The sequence below is a fragment of the Arachis ipaensis genome, chromosome B06 (genome assembly GCF_000816755.2).
Source record: "Arachis ipaensis cultivar K30076 chromosome B06, Araip1.1, whole genome shotgun sequence".
Lineage (NCBI taxonomy): Eukaryota > Viridiplantae > Streptophyta > Magnoliopsida > Fabales > Fabaceae > Arachis > Arachis ipaensis.
The window spans coordinates 119175047-119180760 of NC_029790.2; positions in this window are offsets into that span (position 1 = coordinate 119175047).

The window sequence follows — 5714 nt, forward strand, 5'->3', positions numbered from 1 at the left end:
AAGCGTTAAGCGTAAAAGAAACAGATAACTGTGTAAGGAAGCATAGGATACATATGATATAGAGTGCCAAAGATACAAATAGCGAGCTCCAGACTCGACCTACGAAATAAAGGCCAGCCAAAGTATACATATACATATAAATATATATAAAACCCAACCATATCCAAAAGACAGAATACAAATCCTAGTTCTCTAAAGTCAACCTTTAAGAGGGACAAAACATGTTTTTATACAAAATCGGAGAAGGTACATATATAGCTAAGTACATAATATAAAAAGCCCAAAATACAAGTCTTCATTTCCAATAAAGCAAACCCATCACGTTCAGCGAGGCATGTCACGTCCTGTATTTGAAAAACAACAAATACGTATGGAATGAGAATCGGGGGTTCTCTGCATGGTAATGGTGCACACATAACTAACATATAAGGTCCCGAGAAAACCATAGGCGATCCTATAACTTTCGACATTTGATTCAAACTTATAAAACACAAACTAAACCAGAAATTTAGGCGACTAGCTAAGGATCTTCCTTCTAATCTAACACTCTCATTTCCTACTCATCCGAACCTCCCAATCATTGGTAGAACCACCCTCGACATCACCTCCTTCCGCCCGAAGAATCTCTCAGTTATAATCACAGATAATGCATACAAGAAAGTCACACATAGAAAACAGATACAGCAAGTAAAACAGGTAGCAGGTAGGCATATATATAAGCACTTAGGCATTCCAAAACAAAATACACCAAACAAACACATAAATGCATATGATGTATGCCTATCCTATGGCTGATGAATCTCATCTGTCGGTTATAAAGTCAATTTGACATGTCCTGGTAGCTAACCGTGGACAGTCCCTGCATGCGCGCATCCCCAAGCCCAAAATAATATCCATGGAGTCAAACTCCAAACTCAAAGAATCATAATCATTCACAATCATTCATTACATATATATCCTTGGGGGAGAGCTCATCCGAAAAAGTATAAGTGTCCAGCCACCCTTACGACGCAGGGTCAATATATGGAGTATCAGGTCTCAACCTAGAGCAAGTGGTGGCAAGCCACTGCATCTATCCAGGAAAACCCATATCTTAGATAGTTTTGACATGCATAAGCCACATGTTCATCAAATTTCAATCATCCAATCATCATACATTACGTATTCAACCATCAATCATAGCATATATAATATTTCAGCACTTCCTTAATCATCATCAACCAGTTTACCTCTTTCTTCGTCAACAAGTTACCTTCTTCAACAGTCCTACTCATACTCTACTATCCAAAAACCACCTACCAGGTTTTAAACAAGAGTTATAAAGGTTTAGAAAGTTAGATGAATGGTTTAAAACTATGAAATTCACATTTCAGGAAAATAGGGTTCTGCGTACGCATCCATGTGGTCGCATACGCATCCTTGGAAAAATTTCCCATCCCGCATATGCACCACCCTACCGCATATATGTGTGTCCGCATATGCGGGCTTAGTAGCAAAGGCAAAAAGCTACTAAGTCTAGAATTTTCTGTTTTGCACACCTAACTTCGAACGAGCATAACTTTTTCGTTTTAAACATTTTTCCTCCGTTTTTCGAATGACATAAACTTCACAGATCCAATTTTCATTTAAAATAAGTTTGACCAAAATTGAGATTCAGAAATCAAATTATGACCCACTGAAGTTGGTCAAAAATTAAATTTTTCTCAAAATTTACCAAACCTCAACTTTCAAAACATTCCAATAAAAACCTTTCAAAACTTACCAAAATTGCAATAAACTAAGTTCAATCATATCTCAACCCTTCTCATTCATCCCATAACACTCCAACTCACCATTTCCATCAAGTTCTAATTCAATAATTCACATTCAATACAACTTACATATAATCCTCAAAATACATTATCAATACTAAAAATTACTATTGCACTAGCAATATCATCTTGCAAATCAATAACCATCAAGCCAACCATACACATCAACTTAACATATCAAACACCAAACACACAATTCAACCTATCCTAGGTTATCTAGCCTAAGTTTTCACGTTACATTATCCCTGGCTGATTTCTCTCTAAACTCAAAATGCCACAATTCAAACTTTCAAGACTCCAAGTCACACCCAATGATTCCAGCCACTAAAGGTTTGTCCCAAGAGCTCTAATTTGCCACTTCAACTCCAATTCAACATAAACTAAGCTAGTTCATACAATTTACTCAAATTAGTACTAGGGCACACTAAATTGGACAAATCACAAGGATTTAGAATTTTTTTACCTTATCCATTGATGATTGGAGCAAAACCCAACAATTATCTAGTGTTAGATTGTACCTAAACCACCAAAATAATCAAAATCACTCAAGATTCATACTAAAGCACAAATTCAGAAAGGGGGAAGAAACTGGACATAATTTATAAAGTTTTTTACCACTTTGCTCAAATAGAAATGAAGAGGACTCCAAATCGAATGCGTGGCCATAAACGGCTCGTCAATCGAAACTCCGGATTGAAAGTTATGGTCGATAGAAGATTGAAGTGGAAGAGGATTTATGTTTTTCATTCCTCCCCTCAATATGTAGCGTGTTTCACTTAATGGAAGGGGGAGAGGGAGCTGAATGAAGCTTATATACATGGGTAAGTGTGTGGCCTTGGGCCCACTTGAGCCCGGTTCATTCGATTTAACCCGTTGGCCCAATTTTGGGCAAACTTTTTAAAATTAGTGTTAAAATTCATATTTTAATATTTCTACTTCTCTAAACTATAAAATTTAGTTTCCTAATTTCTTTGAATAATAATTAATTTATTGGATAATTATTTATTAATTTTGCGGGATTTACAAATGATCATATGGTTGGGAAATAGCAGGCTGGGTCAGTACAAGTTGCGAGTCTCTGAATTAGTTCATCTCAACATCGTCCTCCTCCTCTTCATCATTAGGTATATTAACTATTTCAGCTTCTACCTCCTCACTATTGGATACAGGGTTAACTAGATATAGATTAATCATTGGATCTCCAATTGTAGAACCCTCATGACTTTTAACATCTGCTTGCCGTATGTCCTCTGACTGTATATTCCGATCTTCATGATTTGGCCCATCATTGCTATTCCAGGTGGCCTGTTTAGATCAATGTCCAATTCCGTAATGTTTCTTTTTACGGTCCCACTTGACCGAGTGTCATCAATTGAAGAACTCCCATCACACAGATTAATTAGATAAACAACAATTCCAAAATATGAATTATGGAAAAATGATTGTTGAGTTTGAAAAACTTATAAAAATGATGATCAAATATTATTAAAATATTAGTTAGAGAATTATTATTAAATTGTTCCAATGGTTTGGTTGATATATTTGTTAGTGTGCAGATTTTGTAGTGGGCCAAATTAAAACAAGCCCAAATTTGATTAAATAGTCGAGCCTTGTGCAAATCTATTTAAATCAAATGGCTAAACATATTTGGGCCAAGAAACATATGCTCAGCCCAAGACAATTCTTCTCTTGATCCAACAAAGCATATATCAAATAAGAAGAAGAAAAGAATGGATCAAGGGTTAGCTTCGGTTACCTACTCCATGGACTAATGGATTTCAAATTTCAATTCAATTAAGTTCATGCCTTGGTAACTAAAAAGATAAAATTCAATTTGATTTATTTGCATTAATAGCCCCACACGTTACTTTATGCATAGGGGAATGGAAGTGGAAATTAAATTTGTTTTAATTTCATTCATTGCTTCCTTCGAAAGTTTCTTTCTCTCTTCTCTCTCCTCTCTCTTTGTTTTCGATCATATCATTTGTCAGAGAAGAAGATGGAAGAAAGAAGAAGTTATCAAAAGAAAAAGTAAAGTAACAGAGAAGTCTATGGAAGAAAAGGCTATGAAGAAGGAAGATCTTAAGAAAGGCATGGTAAGATTTTTTCCATTGAAGGCAAGATTTGAAGAAGGGCTTCAAGATTTTCGAAGCCAAAATTAGAAGCAATCTGCCTCTGCCAGAGAAGAAGATCTCAGTTGCAAAAGTTCATTTCCATTTTTGTTCATCAAAGAAAGAAGCTAGCCGCCGAGTTACATGTAAGAAGAAGCAAAAATGGAAAGTAAGGAGCTGTCCTGGGTCAGAGGTTCATCAAGGGTCCGAATTCATTCTTGGGGCCAAAGTCAAGATGAAAGGCTCAAATTGAAGAAGTTTGATGAAAAAGGTTGAGAGAGGTACATGCATGTTGGTTTTTGGTTTTCCCTCTCTCTTCTCTCTATCCGAACCGCTGTTGTTTTTTGGTTGGAGAAGAAGTTGCTTAGTTGAACCGGTTTCAACCTTGGAAGCTTCCCCTTCTATATTAAGAGTGAACGACTAAGGGTTGAGATCAAGGAGAGAAAGTGGAAGCACAGAGTTCTCATAGCTACCCAAGCTTCCTGAGTTCTTCTCCTTCAAAGATGTTCATTTTGTTTTCTTTTTCTTAGTATTGTCTGTCTGAGTCTCATGGTGAAAAAGGCAAACATGGTGAGGTTTGTAAGAAAAAGCCAGTGAGAGAAAAAAGACAGTGATCAATATTAGAGAAAAATCCATAGATGTTTCAGAGTTTCTTTGTACATCTGTATGTTGTGTTTCATGATGCTGTAGGGATTCCCTTACAAGTTGGGTTAACACTTTGCGGTTGAAAGCTAGGTTTTGAGTCCTAATCAAATTCAGATTGGGTGTAGAATCTGGGTTTGTCCCTGATAGGATTGGGTAGATCCTAGGGAAAGAATTAGTGTTTGTAATCTTGTAAAAGATAGTAAAATTCCATCATTGTTGTGATGGAGATTGGATGTAGGCTGCATTGCACTTAACAGCTGAACCAGGATACTTCTTGGTGTGATTTTCTCTTTCTGCTTCTTCTCTGTTTCTGGTTTGCAGGAGACAAAATGAAAATGTCTCTCAACTTGTTACGAGACAAAACAAAAATGTCTCTTAACTTGTTATGAGACAAAAAGTAAAAATATCTCCTGAAGTTCCTTTAAAAGTCATAAAGTAATTTTCAGCAAAAAGGGAGGCTATGATTCAACCCCTCCCCCCGCCTCTGCCATTCTCTTAGCCATTGATTACCATCAATGATTTTTCCGGTCCCTGATTAATTTTACGTCATCATCATCACGTAGTCGATACCTGTGATAAACAAATAGAAATAATATTATCAAACAGCAAAAAAAATCGTTAATTAATTGATATTTATTTAAATAATACCTTTTATAATAAAAGTATTATCTGCTTCTACTAGATATTTGTAATAAATTTTTTTCACTGACTTTCTGTATTGTTAATAAATAACATGCAGAACAAGATCATTCAGCATCGCCAAACATCTCACATCTGGTGGCACATCAACATCAATAAATATAGGATGAAAAAACTAAATATAACATTTATTATAATCTATTAATATTTTTCCATCATAATGAATTGTTAATACTAGTGTTTGAGCCATTTTACAAATACAAAAAATAAGAGATGAAGGTAAAAAAGGTAAAAAATAGAATTTTTAGACAATAATATGAATAAATTCACTCGTACCTGCTGTATATATATTATTGAAATTTATGACCATTCACTAATGTCAAGGTGTATAAGATACAATTCGTTTAATATTTAAACAAATTGAAGTGTACAAGATACAATTCGCCTAATACCTAGACAAACTGAAAAACGTATAATGCAATTTGCCTACACATGAGGCGAACTACAA